Here is an 18,083-nt window from a genome sequence, read left to right as displayed (position 1 = left end):
GGTGTACCCAGGGCCGCCAGGGGCTGAAGCATGTATTATGCCACCCCTGGCTGGCCTCCTAAATTTGACACAACTGGCTGCACGACCGCTGGGGCGAAGCCGTGTAACCACCCTTCGCTTTAGGTATAGTAGCTCTATATCTAACCATACAATGGACACCCGAGTTCCTATCAGTCACTCCTATGGCAGGCCTTAACAATCCTGAAGGCAGAGTGCGTGGGCTCGTGTGAGCTAGGCTCAGGCCCGAGCCGAGCCCGGTTGCAGTTTGCGGAATCAAGACCCAATGGCTGTTCCATGATAACGCGTACCATAACGGTAACTCCGGTGTCGCGTTATCCAGGCATGTCGAGTAAGGTGTCATACGAATCGGGGTGCTGCCCTCTCACCAATTCTGGCGATGAGGTTAGCATCCCACCCCTCTAGAGGGACACGACATGCACGTAACCGTGAACCCCGGTTAAAGTTAACTGAAGCCTCAGCTCCACAAAATGGATGCTGCCACCACAGACACGAGTCTGACCTCCTGCTGCTGGGAGTCCTTCCAGCGAGGAGCGCTTGGACAAAGGGTTTCCCGTCGAGGGCGGTGTTCGCACCGTCCCAGACAGGGTTTGTGTATTCTGGGTAGGTAGGGCTTTTGCGTGAAGGTGACTGCGGAGTGGCACCCCGGTGCTCACTACGCATCTGCCGGTTAGAACCAGTTCCAGGACCGACAGCCCTGGCCTGGGGAAAGTCCGGCAGGGGAGAGGGGTGTAACTGCCCCCTTCCTGGTCCCACCCTTAGGGCAGGACCTAGTCATGTACCCACCCCTTTCTTTAGAATAAAGACCGGAGCGGGGACCCTTCCAAATTAGATCATCTTTGATTCAAGAACTACTTTCTACGAAAGGACATTCAAGACTCTTCTCAAGATTTCTCCCTTGTGACTAAGGAGTAGTCACCCTGCATCAGCGGGCACCAACTAAGAACTCTGCGGTTTGCTGTAAGTCCTTCCTCAAGGAATCCGACGGCCCAGCTCGACGAGAACCGGCTTCCCTGGCACCTCTGACCTCTACCCACAACATCAGCTCAGCTGTGATCTGTGGGTGCGACGAGACCTCGAGGGACCGGCCATCATCAGAACCTGCACGCTCTTAAAAACCAGCACGACCATCGAGGTAACTCTCTGGTGAGTGCTCTGGGGTCCGAGAAGCCCCGACCCTGAGCCGCTCCAGCACCGAAGTGCAGTCTCCCAGCATCTCCACGATCTGCGTGGGGCCCTTCTGCTCGCTGCTCAGCACGTTGTCTGGTCACTAGCCGCTGGCTCGTGTCCTTCTGAGACGACATCCGAGAATCATCACTGCTGGTCTGGTTGCTCCAGACTGGCCCTTGCTTCCATCTTTGCGAGAAGCACCCCGGACCCTCCTGGTCCACTCAAGACGCCCTCTTAGGCCCACCACGTGGCCCTGAGAACTGCCAAGGCTTGTTGCCCCATCCTGGGCCCAGCGACGCCGACAGCATCATCCTTCGTGGGACAGCTCGCACCTCCGCCGTGGTCGCCGACAGCGCCTCCTGGTCCGTGAGACTGCAGAGCCTAGCGTCGCCCACTCACCTGGTCGAGGTGACGGCCAACCGGTGCCTTCCTGGTACCCTCTGACTACTGGCTAGTAGTACGAACTTGGTCCCCTCTGCTTTCAGGTTTCTTCAATCTCCGATCCAGGCTTGGATCTCTACGAACTATTCAGCACTGGTCGCCGGCCAGCAACTCTTTTCTTCCGGCTCCTGGCTCGTCAGCGAAGACCCCGACGCCTGTAAGACTTGTGCAGCCGCAGCCCTCGTGGCTAGGTAACTCGGCATTTCGGTGCCTGCATAGCCTCCTTACTCTAGGGTCCCGAGTCCCTCGCTTCCGACTTGCCTTATCGGGTCCGCCCGAGACCTTAATCTTTCCGTGTCCTCGGACACTTGTTTCTAATTGTGCACTTGAAGTATTTGCTAAAGAGATTTGGTTTGTGCTTAGTACCCTGTCCTCATAAAGAGTACCGGGCTGTTGTGATTCTTAATAAATATACTGTTTATTTTCATAACACTTGTGTGGTGTCCTTTCACTGGGTGTTCAAGGGGTACATGTGTGGTAAACAGCTGGCTTAACACGCCCTCTCGAGTCTTTAGCCTTAGACTGCTCGTATCCACGCTACTAGGATAGCTGGTCTATAGGTTGACTTACAACCAAACACCATAAGGGTCGTTGGAACGATACATAGCGGTCGCTAGAATAGCGAACGTTGCATATCGGGCCAACTTCTCACATTGGTGGCAGCGGTGGGATTTGAGCTTGCTGTTGTTTTACCACACGTATCCTAAGAATATCTTGTTGAAAGATCGCACAAAGTACTGTTAGTACATATAACTAAAAGCTTAGAATACTCTGAGTTCTACTGAACCAGCTGTTGTAGCTCCTCAAGGCTTAGCACACCTTAGCTACAACTCTTAGCGAGGGTACAGTAGGTAAACACGTAGTGTAGGTAGGTGCATCACTTACACCACACTAGAACCAGTATGTCGGACAAAGGAGGAAACTCTGGGTCTCCCCTTGTGTCAGTTGACCCTCCACAGGTCATCCCTTCAGGATATACTGTGCTGAGCTTCAAGGAGTTAAGACGACTGTGTCACTCCAGGAAGATTCAGCAGGGGTCTAACCCCACAACGTCCTTTCTGATTGGTCTCTTGGAGACTTATGATGCCAGGAGAGCTGAGAAACTTCGTAGCTCTTCTAATCCAGAAGGAGACATGCCTCCCCTCGAGGGAACCCGAGACGATCCTGACCTCATTCACCTCGCAACTGAGAACGAGGATGTGGAGGAGGATGAGGATGAGGATCTCTCTGGGGATGAGGCAGATAAGGGACAGGTAGAAGTCGTCAGACTAAGCAGGTCCAACTTAAGCAAACATGATAGCGGTACTGGGGGACCCCTGGGGCCACTATCAGGTCAGCTTAACATTGGGAATGGACGAGCCCGATCTCTGTCAAGAGACTCTGGCGGATCCCTTCGAACCAATGGCTCTCACAACTCTTCTCAGAGAGGGATGACGTCCCCTCAGAGGAGAGTGTACGAAGCTAAGGAAAGGGCAGCTAATCTGAGGATCGAAAGGGAAGAACTTGCCCTGGCCAAAGAAAGGCTTGCCTTTGCTAGAGAGCAACAGTTAAGTGGGGTAGTCCCCACTGGTGGCAGCAATGTACCTAGTAATAGGGAAAAGAGTTTCGATACGAAACACCTTGGTAAGATAGTGCCCCCCTTTAAACAAGGGGACGACATCCACAAATGGATTACTGCTTTGGAGAGGGCCTGCACTGTGCAGGGTGTTCCCCAGAGTCAGTGGGCAGCTATCTTGTGGCTCTCCTTTGAAGGAAAAGGAAGAGACAAGCTCCTCACCACAAGGGTGGAGGATGCTAACAATTACCAAATCTTGAAAAATACACTCGTTGAAGGGTTCGGCCTAACCACTGAGCAGTACAGGGTGCTGTTCAGGGATACCCAGAAAACGCAGTCTCAAGATTGGTCTGATTTCGTCGATTGTGCCACTAAGGCTTTTGAGGGCTGGTTGCTGGGCAGTAAGGTTACTGATTATCAAGGATTGTATAATTTGATGATGAGAGAACAAATTTTAAACAATTGTCAGAACCAGTTGTTGCATCAGCATCTTGTCGACTCGGATCTGACCTCTCCCCAAGAATTGGGAAAGAAGGCAGACAGATGGGTTCGTACAAGAGTTAAGCAGAACCAGGGTCAGAATCAAGGTGGTCAGAAGAAAGCAGACCAGAAGGGTAAAGATTCTAAAGGGGAACAAAATGACCAGAAGTCTTCGACAGGTCCCCAACAACCCAAAGAGGGTGGGGGTCAGGCTCCCCAAAAGAAGAAAGAAGGCCAATCCAAAAGATGGTGCCAGTACTGTAAAAGTAAGTCTCACTGGTTTAGTGAGTGCACCAAGAAAGGAGGAGGGCAGACTCCTGCCACTGCAGCCCCTAAGGCACCTGTGCCCCCTAGTACAGTCAGCAGTGGTAGTGCACCTCCCAAGGGTTTAGTAGGGTTAACCCTGGGTTCTGAGGGGCGTGACAACTTAGTTGGCACACTCACTCAGGCTGTCCTTGTCAGTACAGGGGACGCAGACGTATCCCCTGACGTAAGCCCCAATACTCTGGGCAAATACCGACAGACGCCTTTCATAAATGGAAAGATGGCTCAGGCCTATAGGGACACTTGTGCCAGCGTCACCATGGTGACGCCTAACTTTGTGGACCCTGGACAGATCATGCCAGGTACAGAATTCCTGGTGACCAATGCAAGCAATGTCACTACCAATCACAGTATGGCAATTGTAGCTTTCTCCTGGGGAGGGGTAACTGGCCACAAGAAGGTTGTAGTTAGTCCAGACCTCCCAGTGGATTGTTTGTTGGGCAATGATTTGGAGTCGTCACAATGGTCAGAAGTGGAGCACCGGACTCACATGGAAATGTTAGGTTTGCCAGCACATGTGTTCGCTGTGACTAGGTCACAGGTCAGGAAATGCCCCACTGAACAGGTGCTGGATCCTGGAACAAAGGACCAGACACCTCCCAAGAAAAAGAGCAGTAGGGTTAAGGCTGCGCCTTCCCCCTTGCCCCAGGTCGAGGATCAAGTCTCAGAGGAGGCTGACCTACAGGAATTGAGGGAAACTGAGCCTAGGGAATTCGAACTTGATCAAGTTGAATTCTTGGGTTCAGGGGGACCCTCAAGGGAAGACCTGGGGAAGGACCAGTTAGACTGCCCTTCTCTTGAACCCCTCAGACAGCAGGCTGCTGCTGAGGCTGCTGGGAACGCCACAGGTACCCACAAGGTATACTGGGAAGATGGACTCCTGTACACTGAGTCAAGAGACCCCAAGCCTGGCATGACCAGGAGGCTGGTTGTACCCTTGTCTCAGCGTGGTTTCCTACTTACCTTGGCCCACGAGATTCCCTTAGCAGGTCACTTAGGCCAGACGAAAACGTGGGACAGGCTTGTCTCACACTTTCACTGGCCTCACATGAACGAGGATACCAAGGAGTTTTGCCGCTCCTGTGTCACTTGCCAAGCCAGTGGTAAGTCAGGTGGCACGACAAAGGCCCCCCTTATACCAATGCCTGTGGTGGGGGTGCCCTTTGAACGGGTGGGGATCGACATCGTCGGTCCCATGGAACCACCTACAGCCTCAGGGCACAAGTTTATACTGGTGGTAGTGGATCATGCCACCAGGTATCCTGAAGCTATTCCCCTTAGGACCACTACAGCACCTGTTGTGGCAAGAGCCCTAGTTGGAGTGTTCTCCAGAGTGGGCTTCCCTAAGGAGGTCGTCTCCGACAGAGGTGCAAACTTCATGTCGAGCTACTTAACTGCTATGTGGAAGGAATGTGGTGTTAACTACAAGTTCACTACACCCTATCATCCACAATGCAATGGGCTTGTTGAGAGATTCAACAGGACCCTAAAAGGGATGATTCATGGACTACCGGAAAAGCTTCGGCGTAGATGGGACGTCCTGATCCCCTGCCTCTTGTTCGCCTACAGAGAAGTCCCACAGAAGGGGGTTGGCTACAGCCCTTTTGAACTTCTGTACGGGCATCCTGTAAGAGGACCCCTGTGTTTGGTGAAGGAAGGATGGGAGAGACCTCTCAAAAAGCCTGCAGCCAACATAGTGGACTATGTGCTTGGCCTCCGCTCGCGGATGGCTGAATACATGGAGAAGGCATCTGAAAACCTTAAGGCCAGCCAAGAACTCCAAAAAGCTTGGCATGACCAAAAGGCTGTCTTGACTGTTTACCAGCCCGGACAGAAGGTGTGGGTGTTGGAGCCAGTGGCCCCAGCAGCACTCAAGGACAAATGGTCCGGGCCCTACACCATCCTGGAGAAAAAGGGAGAGGTCACCTACCTGGTCGACCTGGGAACTCCCCGGAGCCCCCACAGGGTGCTTCATGTCAACAGGCTAAAAGCATATGTCGACAGGAAGGACATGAGTTTGCTCATGGCCCTAGATGAGGGACAGGAAGAGGAGAGTGACCCTCTCCCCGACCTGCTCACTCAGAATCCTGACGATGGCTCGGTAGATGGTGTTGTCTTTTGTGGCAGCCTCTCCGAACATCAACAGAGCGACTGTAAACAAGTTCTTCAGTCGTTCAGGCATATGTTTTCTCTAACACCCAGTCAGACCGATTGGTGCACCCATGAGGTTGACACTGGTGACAGCTTGCCAGTCAAGAGTAAAATCTACAGGCAGCCTGATCACGTTAGAGACTGCATCAAAAGTGAAGTGCAGAAAATGTTGGAGTTGGGAGTCATTGAACCCTCGGATAGCCCTTGGGCTAGTCCCGTAGTTCTAGTGCCGAAACCTCACACCCAGGGTGGTAAGAGAGAGATGAGGTTTTGCGTAGACTACAGGGGTCTCAATGCAGTCACTAAGACTGACGCCCACCCAATACCAAGGGCAGACGAGCTTATCGATAGATTGGCTTCGGCCAACTACCTAAGTACGTTTGACCTGACAGCTGGGTATTGGCAAATCAGGTTAGCTGAGGACGCCAAGCCTAAAACCGCATTTTCAACCCCTGGTGGGCATTACCAGTTCGTGGTGATGCCCTTTGGTCTGAAAAATGCACCTGCCACCTTCCAACGGTTGGTGAATCAAGTCCTTACTGGGCTGGATGACTTCTGTGCGGCGTATCTTGACGATATTGCTGTCTTTAGCTCCACCTGGGAGGATCACCTGGTCCACCTGCGGAAGACGTTAGAGGCACTGCAAGCAGCAGGTCTCACTATCAAGGCCACCAAGTGCCAGATAGGGCAGACACAGGTTGTATACCTGGGCCACCTTGTAGGTGGAGGTCAGGTTCAGCCACTGGAGAGCAAGATACAGTCGATCAGGGACTGGGCTCCTCCAACCACCCAGACTCAGGTTCGAGCTTTCTTGGGCCTGACTGGTTACTATAGGAAGTTTGTCAGGAACTATGGTTCAATTGTGACACCATTAAACGAACTGACAAGTAAGAAAATGCCAAAAAAGGTTCAGTGGACAGCGAGCTGTCAAAAAGCATTCGATGACCTAAAGCAGGCCATGTGCACGGCGCCTATCCTCAAGAGTCCGGACTACTCCAAACCATTCATTGTCCAAACAGATGCTTCTGAGTTGGGTGTGGGAGCTGTTCTTTCTCAACTGAATTTTGATGGTCAAGACCAGCCCATTGCTTTTATAAGCAGAAGGCTGACCCCTAGAGAGAAGAATTGGTCAGCTATTGAGAGGGAGGCCTTTGCTGTGGTTTGGGCCCTGAAGAAGCTGAGGCCATACTTGTTTGGTACTCACTTCAAGATTCAGACCGACCATAAGCCCCTCTTGTGGCTAAATCAGATGAAGGGTGAAAACCCCAAACTGCTTAGGTGGTCCATTTCCCTACAGGGGATGGACTTTACAGTGGAACATAGACCTGGTACTGATCATGGCAATGCCGATGGGCTCTCCAGATATTTCCACTTAGAACAAGAAGACTCACCTGGTCAAGGTTAGCTTATTGTTCCGACGTTTGGGGGGGGGTCATGTAGGAGAGTAGGGTCTGCAATCCCATGATCACCCAGATTTTTTGCTTTTGTTTCACTGGTTTACGACTCTCTCTGGCTGTGGGCCTGCTAATCAGACCCACAGCCTGGCTGTTCTCTTTCTAAATTACGATGTGTACCCTAGGTGCATTTACCAATTGGTACTGGGCCACCTTATCAGACCCCGTAACGCAGGGCATAGGTGTACCCAGGGCCGCCAGGGGCTGAAGCATGTATTATGCCACCCCTGGCTGGCCTCCTAAATTTGACACAACTGGCTGCACGACCGCTGGGGCGAAGCCGTGTAACCACCCTTCGCTTTAGGTATAGTAGCTCTATATCTAACCATACAATGGACACCCGAGTTCCTATCAGTCACTCCTATGGCAGGCCTTAACAATCCTGAAGGCAGAGTGCGTGGGCTCGTGTGAGCTAGGCTCAGGCCCGAGCCGAGCCCGGTTGCAGTTTGCGGAATCAAGACCCAATGGCTGTTCCATGATAACGCGTACCATAACGGTAACTCCGGTGTCGCGTTATCCAGGCATGTCGAGTAAGGTGTCATACGAATCGGGGTGCTGCCCTCTCACCAATTCTGGCGATGAGGTTAGCATCCCACCCCTCTAGAGGGACACGACATGCACGTAACCGTGAACCCCGGTTAAAGTTAACTGAAGCCTCAGCTCCACAAAATGGATGCTGCCACCACAGACACGAGTCTGACCTCCTGCTGCTGGGAGTCCTTCCAGCGAGGAGCGCTTGGACAAAGGGTTTCCCGTCGAGGGCGGTGTTCGCACCGTCCCAGACAGGGTTTGTGTATTCTGGGTAGGTAGGGCTTTTGCGTGAAGGTGACTGCGGAGTGGCACCCCGGTGCTCACTACGCATCTGCCGGTTAGAACCAGTTCCAGGACCGACAGCCCTGGCCTGGGGAAAGTCCGGCAGGGGAGAGGGGTGTAACTGCCCCCTTCCTGGTCCCACCCTTAGGGCAGGACCTAGTCATGTACCCACCCCTTTCTTTAGAATAAAGACCGGAGCGGGGACCCTTCCAAATTAGATCATCTTTGATTCAAGAACTACTTTCTACGAAAGGACATTCAAGACTCTTCTCAAGATTTCTCCCTTGTGACTAAGGAGTAGTCACCCTGCATCAGCGGGCACCAACTAAGAACTCTGCGGTTTGCTGTAAGTCCTTCCTCAAGGAATCCGACGGCCCAGCTCGACGAGAACCGGCTTCCCTGGCACCTCTGACCTCTACCCACAACATCAGCTCAGCTGTGATCTGTGGGTGCGACGAGACCTCGAGGGACCGGCCATCATCAGAACCTGCACGCTCTTAAAAACCAGCACGACCATCGAGGTAACTCTCTGGTGAGTGCTCTGGGGTCCGAGAAGCCCCGACCCTGAGCCGCTCCAGCACCGAAGTGCAGTCTCCCAGCATCTCCACGATCTGCGTGGGGCCCTTCTGCTCGCTGCTCAGCACGTTGTCTGGTCACTAGCCGCTGGCTCGTGTCCTTCTGAGACGACATCCGAGAATCATCACTGCTGGTCTGGTTGCTCCAGACTGGCCCTTGCTTCCATCTTTGCGAGAAGCACCCCGGACCCTCCTGGTCCACTCAAGACGCCCTCTTAGGCCCACCACGTGGCCCTGAGAACTGCCAAGGCTTGTTGCCCCCATCCTGGGCCCAGCGACGCCGACAGCATCATCCTTCGTGGGACAGCTCGCACCTCCGCCGTGGTCGCCGACAGCGCCTCCTGGTCCGTGAGACTGCAGAGCCTAGCGTCGCCCACTCACCTGGTCGAGGTGACGGCCAACCGGTGCCTTCCTGGTACCCTCTGACTACTGGCTAGTAGTACGAACTTGGTCCCCTCTGCTTTCAGGTTTCTTCAATCTCCGATCCAGGCTTGGATCTCTACGAACTATTCAGCACTGGTCGCCGGCCAGCAACTCCTTTCTTCCGGCTCCTGGCTCGTCAGCGAAGACCCCGACGCCTGTAAGACTTGTGCAGCCGCAGCCCTCGTGGCTAGGTAACTCGGCATTTCGGTGCCTGCATAGCCTCCTTACTCTAGGGTCCCGAGTCCCTCGCTTCCGACTTGCCTTATCGGGTCCGCCCGAGACCTTAATCTTTCCGTGTCCTCGGACACTTGTTTCTAATTGTGCACTTGAAGTATTTGCTAAAGAGATTTGGTTTGTGCTTAGTACCCTGTCCTCATAAAGAGTACCGGGCTGTTGTGATTCTTAATAAATATACTGTTTATTTTCATAACACTTGTGTGGTGTCCTTTCACTGGGTGTTCAAGGGGTACATGTGTGGTAAACAGCTGGCTTAACACGCCCTCTCGAGTCTTTAGCCTTAGACTGCTCGTATCCACGCTACTAGGATAGCTGGTCTATAGGTTGACTTACAACCAAACACCATAAGGGTCGTTGGAACGATACATAGCGGTCGCTAGAATAGCGAACGTTGCATATCGGGCCAACTTCTCACAATCTCTCCAGACATTTGTATTTTCCCAAATCCATAGATAACATACATACATAGGCTTTTGGACTACGTTCTTCATTCATTGCACTATTAAATTGCCGTTCACCTTTTGCTCTCACTAACCACATCAGAGAGGCCTCATTCTTTTTTGTTTTCTTTTAAGAGAGCGTGAGAAAGTAGGACACAACTGTTGTGCTTATTTATATATTTAACATGCCCTGTGTTGCTTGAAGTATATACAACAGAAGAGCTTAAATGGACACACAACAGAGTTTAATTAAGATAGGGAGGGCATATTTTTACCAAGCTCTGTTGCGCCACGCAGACCAGCATACCATGAGTCAGGGGCATAACGCAGGCCCCTGCTGCCACAAGTTGCCTTCTCTCCCCTTCTTACAGCAGTGTGCACCACACAGCCCAGTGTTTCCCCATATTGCCAAACTGGTGCCACTAACCCCCACCCCCATGTGCAAATCACTCTTGCCCTTCATCTGTAGCCGTCACGCCCCCAGTGCCAGGCACCGCAACTCTATCGCCCTCACTCTATCTATCGCCCTCACTCACTCTGTCTATCGCCCTCACTCACTCTATCTATCGCCCTCACTCTATCTATCGCCCTCACTCTATCTATCGCCCTCACTCTATCTATCGCCCTCACTCTATCTATCGCCCTCACTCTATCGCCCTCACTCTATCTATCGCCCTCACTCTATCTATCGCCCTCACTCTATCTATCGCCCTCACTCTATCGCCCTCACTCTATCTATCGCCCTCACTCTATCTATCGCCCTCACTCTATCTATCGCCCTCACTCTATCTATCGCCCTCACTCTATCTATCGCCCTCACTCTATCTATCGCCCTCACTCACTCTATCGCCCTCACTCACTCTATCGCCCTCACTCTATCTATCGCCCTCACTCACTCTATCGCCCTCACTCACTCTATCGCCCTCACTCTATCGCCCTCACTCACTCTATCGCCCTCACTCACTCTATCGCCCTCACTCACTCTATCGCCCTCACTCTATCTATCGCCCTCACTATCTATCCATCTATCTATCGCGCTCACTCTACCTATCTATCACCCTCACTCTATCTATCACCCTCACTCTATCTATCGCACCACCACAGCATCACTCAGGGGCACCACAACATCACTATGCTACCACAGCATCACTTGTCGCCACCACATCACTCAGCGCCACCACAGCATCAATCTGTGCAACCATTCAACAACAACTGATTCAAATATGTTCTCTCAATGTTTCAAGCTTTATTACAAATGTCACAAAAAGATGTTAATATTTCACTTCTGTTCTTGGATTCTCGTCACAATAAAATACACTGTTATACAAAGTTATTTACAAAGGTTTAAGCTATTGCCATTATAAATTACAATAACTTGTATTTAAGTATTAATTATTTAAAAAAATTAAAAGCCATTGTTATTTGTAATACTAATACATCTAAGTCACGTAAATACAACACATATTGCAGTACAAATGCTATAGGTGTCACATTTGCGAAATTAAAACTATTGGCATTGTAAATGACAAAGCTATTAATTTCGCTATTTTCAAAACCAACACATGAATAACAAATGTGTCATTTACAATACCAATAGCTCAAACTTTCCTAATGCGAGACCTATTGCATTGCAAATGCTTGTTTAGCTATGTCAATGCAGGAACCTTCTTTCGGCCTTTGTATTATATTCTCCCGTACGCAGACTGAGAACCAAACAGACTCCATTTTGTTCGTACATGTATTAGACTCAAACGGTGGTCATTTGCCACCCCCAGCAACTGAGTAACCCCTGTTAGTTGAGTTACACAGACAGCTGAATTCATTCTATTCTTTCTTGTTCTGAGACCCAAGGTCGCATCTGGGTTCGGAGGTAATAAGCGCATCCCTGGAGGCACCGTACTCGTGCTCCCAGGCACCGAGTCGAAAGGGAGTCACCCCTCCTGACCCTCCCCAATAATAGCAGAAGCAGACTTCTAAATGAGCTTTGTGTGCCATATGTGGTCTTTCCTTTCTACCACTGTGCCTACCAGTAATTTTCCATGTAAGGTGATCTCATGTAACTCAATGAAAGTATATATGCCATGTATTGAGTGTGAATCGGCAGTCTTCTCCACTCACTGGCTGAGTGACGTCGGAGGGGCTCGTCTATAGAGTATTGGTTGGTTAATAAACGATTGACTTTCCTTCACTGCCAACTGACTGATTATTTGGTAAGACGATATGTGGGGACTATTGGTAGGTATAGCTCCATTGTGATTATTTTGTAATACGTCAGACCACTGAAGAAAAGCCACCTGTCCCAGCAAGGCCAGTCTGGGTTCCAAAGATTGGGGATCTAGTCAGGGAAAAGATCGCGGTAAAGAAGGAATTTGGGCCTTCTTACAGAAAAGCAGTACCTGTCTTAGCAATCCTTGGAACAAGATCAGTGTTACTACCACCACTTGCTGGTAAAAAGGAGAACAGAACGGTGTCCATCGACCTGGTAAAACCACATCATGTGGCCGATAATAAGTAGTATACCCAGAGGACTCCCGGGAAGTAGCAGACAACCAAATCTGGCTACTATCCAAGAGGTTCAAACTGAAAGACTAATCACCTTTGATAAACCTACAGTATGAAAAGAAGGACTATGCAACAAAGCCATGGAACTTGTGCCTCTTGAAACCCAAAAACCAGTTTGTCGAGAAACACCTGTCTACAATGATATAGCCTCTGACTATACCAACATGACAAATGATGAAGCAGACGCAGCGATTCTGAAAAATCCGGATGCAATCCCAACAATTGACAGAACTGCCTCTGGCTATTTCATCAACTTTGATACATTTTCTGAGGATCCCAGTGAACCTGAAACCACGCCAGCAAATTAAACTTTCAAAGAAAAAATAACAGAACTCTTTCATCAACTTGAAAAAACATATCTGGTTTCACCATGGGTTGAATTTTGGATTGTGTTAGGTGTACTTTTTTTCCTGCTCTGGCTCATTCTTGTTTTAAGTTTGGGAAAAATGATAGATGGAAAATACTGTACAATGGACACAGCAAGTAAGAACATCAACTTGCTCCTGCAACCTTACAAATCATCTCATTGTGAACAAAGAGACCTGTCATCAGTGAACATCACAGCCGTTCCTATACCTGGTGGTATAGCATGGGACACAACTGATTATGACATTTATGGCCCGGTGGAACTATTGAAGATTCCACAACAGGTTAACGTTTCTTTGAGTGACTTTTTCTAACCAAGCACTTTTTCTGATGATTGGGACTTTGAAACTGTTAATAACATGACAGCTTTAGAATTGTCAGCAAAATTTATAAAACATGAATACTTAGAAGGTTCATCAAGTTATGAAGAAATGTATTGTTATAATCATTGTTGTCACCATTATTTGCACAAATCTGCAAATCCTAGAAATGTGTTTACTTATAATCAATGGGAACATTGTCAAACGCCGCCAAAGGGCAGCTCAAAAACATTTTATGAAAAGTTTCCATACTTCTCAGGTTTTAATGGCACAAATCCAGAAACATTTTATTTCAAAAATGTGAATAAGACAGGAATGAAAAACATGCTGATCAATACGAAAATGTATTTTGTGAACTTTTATGCTCAGCTGTCTACATTAGGTTTTAACTTTTGGAAAGACAACATTGAGATAAAAACTGTCTTGGGCACAAAATACTGGCAGGTGCAGGGTTTAGAAACCTTGTTCAGAGCCTACTTTATCCCAGAACAAATTATATTTTTAAATGACACTGTTCAACAAACATCATGTCTTGGCTTAGCTAGGATGAAAGATTTAAACAAACCGTCCATACCTAAAGCCACAACTGACAGTAATTTAACTTCAGATGAGGAGGTAGACGTAAAATATATTTTACAACAGAACTAATCCTGATTGGAAGAAATGGTAAATCTGGCCCATCGACACGAATAACTGTCAAGATAGATTCCTGAACAAAACAGAAGTGTTCAAAATGAACAGGCCAGATCCAAGATATTCCCAGAGACAACATCCAGAGATAGTCATCACATACAGTGTAGGAAAACTATGCCTCGAGTGGCTACAGAAATCCACGCTTCCTGAAATTAAACAACACTTAACTTTACTTAAAGAAGGCGTTGACTTGCGAGACTTCTTACTAGGGCCTTGTAAAACAACGTCAAAAACGTTTCATATATGCCGGTATATATTCTGCTTACAATGAAGCATGGAAAATCACGCAAATGGAAACTGCAGAAAAAATACGAGAAATTGATCATATTAATTTAGAGAAAGCTCTCTCTGTAGTGGACAATGGGTTATCATCTGCTATTGACATAATAGAGCAGGACTTGCTAATGCTACAACATGGCCAGTCTCAATTACGTTCTATAATGCTGCTAGGCTGGACATTACAAAATCTCCGTTCAGGGTACGAGCCATGGCATCTAATCAATACCACGTCATTGTTTACTGTCTTTAACCTTACAGATAAACAAATCTCTTTGGCACAAAGAGGAGCAGACTATACGGTGCTGAGCACTGAAAAACTGGATCTGCAAATTGCAAGGACTTCTGCAGCGATACATGCATTATTATCAACAAACTGCCCAGTACATTTTGCAGAAATGTTAGGTCAAATCTTAAACATGTCTGATACCAGTGGCATGACACATGAATTTAAGACTATTTTTTCGGGACTGTTAGCACCCTTTGAAGCAGTCCTCTGGAATTTTTCCAAATTTCATGCACTCTGTGTTCAGCGGCCTGCCTCTCATTTCGGGACTCGTAGCCGGAATTCTATTTTTGTTTATTCTGCTTCAATATGGCAAGTCCAGTCACCAACGATACCCAGACTACCATGGAACAAGCTCTCCTAGCCATGCGGTATCGTGACAGGATTACACAGATTCTTGGCTTGGCTCGTTTAAGAGATCTGAATACCACTTGGTTTCTTTCGTTTAGACTAATCTGGAAAGATTGCATCTTACCTGTTCTACGATGCCTGCTTTGTGGAGAAGAATGAAGAAGAGTTAGATGTTTGTCTAGCACTACCATTGTTGCGCCAACGGATGCAGACGCATTACTGGGTCTGGTAATGGCTCATGTGTTGTGTTGCCCCCAACGGCTACCAATCCTGATGACGGTGCTGAAGCCATCTTGGATTTTGATACCAAATGATTGTAGCTTCAGGCCCTCTTAACTTAGCCTTTGTCTGTAATCTCCATCTTGGATAGTTCAGACCCTTTCACAATCAGAGAAGTGCTGTCCTTGCATTTCTCTATGCCCAGACGAAATAAGTGACACACCGCTTGAAGTGACACACCGGTTGCACAATATAATTTTTAGCAAATAACAGATTTCGCAATATTACTCATCGCCTTGCTTATGTCGCAGTTTGTATGGAAATATACTAGGCCATGGCAGCTCGCATTTTGATTGACTGTCCCCAAAACTGCCCATTCTGATCACATGGTTAACTACAGTATGTGTGCATCAAATCTATCACACCTTACAAGGAGATATCTTGTTACAGATCCTGTCTATTGGCTGTGGGTTTCATGGTGCACTGTAGACTACGTATAATACTTCTTGCTACGTGTCATATGGGTGGTCTTGTGGTTTAAATCTATAAAGTATACCAGACTCAATAAATCTTTGGACATTCTAGCTTCTATGCTGACTGTCACCGTGTTGCACGTTAAATTGTATTTGTTGTGGCTAATAAATATACCATATTCTGAGCTGACAAATTCTGTGGTTGTGTCTGTGTTTCCTATCATTAATTATCCCTTGTATTTCAAACTCGCTTCCACATCTTGGTGGAGAATTGCAGCCCCGGACTTCGTGGTGACATCGCGGGCCTCGGGCGGCTGAGCCGCGGGTTTCCTTTGGAGCCTGGAGTTTTGAGGTTCGATGATTTTGTATTTTTCCTATCCGTCTCTCTGCTTCACTCCATTGGTTGCCGGTGGCTGGCCTGTTCGTGGGCTGCCTTGTTTCCCGTGATTTCTGGTTCCTGCTCTGTTCCTCTGATTTTTTCTCAGCTCAGTTTATGTGGTATTTTCTCTTGGCTCTGCCCTGTTTGTCTGGCTGTTCCCTGTGGTATGGCTTGGATAGGGACGATGTTGGTGTGTGTCTTTATCTGCCTCTTTCTTGTGGCTGTTATCGTTTATTTTTTGTTTTGTCACCATTCTGTTGATGACTGTGTCCCTGTTGCTCTGGTTTGAGTTGTGGTTCTTTCTCTGATTCCCTTCTCAGCCGGTTCTGGACCTAGGGATTCTTTCGTGGCTCTGGGCTCCTTTGTGATTTGCTGTTTTTCTCCTTGCATCCTAGTATTTGGCTCCGGTCGCTGTCCGGCCCCAGTGTGACGGTGCACCTCACAGAGTTCCATGCACGCAGTGACTCCCAGGCGCCCACTCGTGTTGGCTTGCGGTCCGTGGGAAGGCGTACTACTGCAGTTTCCTGTCATACCGGTGAGAGTCCAGTCTGGGGTTGGACAGCTGCCACTGATTGCCTGGAGCAGAGGTCAGTGGGTTTGACGGACTTCATGTACTGGAGGTGAGTGTTTATTTGAGGTTTTTGTCCTCTGATTTTGGTTGAGCAGGGGGGCCTTCTCCTTTCATGGGTTTCCTGTGAGCTCCCATTGTGGGTTGTAGCAGTTTGCTCCCCGTGTTTCTGGTGGCGCCTGGCGTGGTTCCTCGGCCCTGCTGGATCTGGGGCCAGGTACGCAAGCGTGGTTCTGTTGTTGTTTTGATCGTGTTTCTGGTGCTCTGGTGGTTTGGGTCTCTTTCCCCCGGCCACTGCCGTTTGGTGTCTGTGCCTTGGGGTTGACCTCGGCACATACAGGGGGGTGTCCTGATTGCTCTATGCCTCATTTACATATGTATGAAGTGGTATGTGCCTTGCTTAGCATTTTGGTGTAAATACGCTTAGTGACTGACTTAATCGACTCGACTGACTCAACTGTGACTGTTCCTGACACTCCGATTTACCCAAATATGCTGGCTGGCTGCCATAGTACTAATAGCTTGACACTGTGTTAATCAGTTGTCTGCTCTGTTATCATCCAGTGGTGTAGACATTACTTGTCCGGTACCCACACACACTGACCACACTCACCACACATGCACATTTTGCGGCGCTGCTGCGGTGACCCAAACTGTTACTTGTTTATCTGGTCTATCTGTTCATTTGTTCATTGTGAATATCTGGCGGCGAAAGAGAGTTCACCTTCTCTATTTCCTTGTATGGTCAACATATGCATGAAAATCTGCATGTGTTCTGTGTGTTTTTCAAACTCTCTCTGTCCAGCCGCCCTCTCCTCCCAGTTTATTGGGGCCAAGGAGAATTGCAAGGGGACGTGGAGTTACTTATCTTTTTCACCACCCTTTCCTGTCTCCTTCTGTTCAGTCTATGGGACGCCAGAATCATAGCACCCGAAGACTTCATATACTTTTTTCATGACTCAGTGCTGTGGTGAACTGGTATCGGCTGCCTTGTATGAATACATGGCGAATGGCTTCCTTTGGCTTCCTCTGTGAATTGGCATAGCTGACAAGCTGGCTGAAAAGCACGTGCAACTGTTTGTGACCATCCTGTGTGTGTCAATGTCACCTATGTAACGCGCACCCTTTCCCATCATCTGTCTGGTACGATTGCATTTTGTTCATCGTGGTTGTAGATTACTGAGTAAAGACCCTGCGCTGCTCCCACTGTACATATCACGCACACCATACACACTTCCTGTTTATTATTTGTCATGGGAAATCCTTTGACTAACTATAGTTTGGACAGTTGCCAGCCAGCCCCACCGAAACAAATCACCTGCTTACATGGTGGCTTTACGCTTAGGACTGAGTTCCATTTTTGTTTATTAGAAAATGGCATTACTTGACAGAATAAAAAAAAAAAGACTGGACTTACAGTTACCATGTCAGGGGACGGAAAAGGAAAAATTGGGTGCCATTGCATATGGAGCACCCGTATTGGCTAGCCAGAGTTCTGAGGGAACTCAG

This window comes from Lissotriton vulgaris, chromosome 9 (assembly GCF_964263255.1).
Source record: "Lissotriton vulgaris chromosome 9, aLisVul1.2, whole genome shotgun sequence".
In the NCBI taxonomy this organism is placed as follows: Eukaryota; Metazoa; Chordata; class Amphibia; order Caudata; family Salamandridae; genus Lissotriton; species Lissotriton vulgaris.
The sequence above is the reverse complement of the archived record's forward strand: the minus strand, read 5'-3'. Positions refer to the sequence as shown.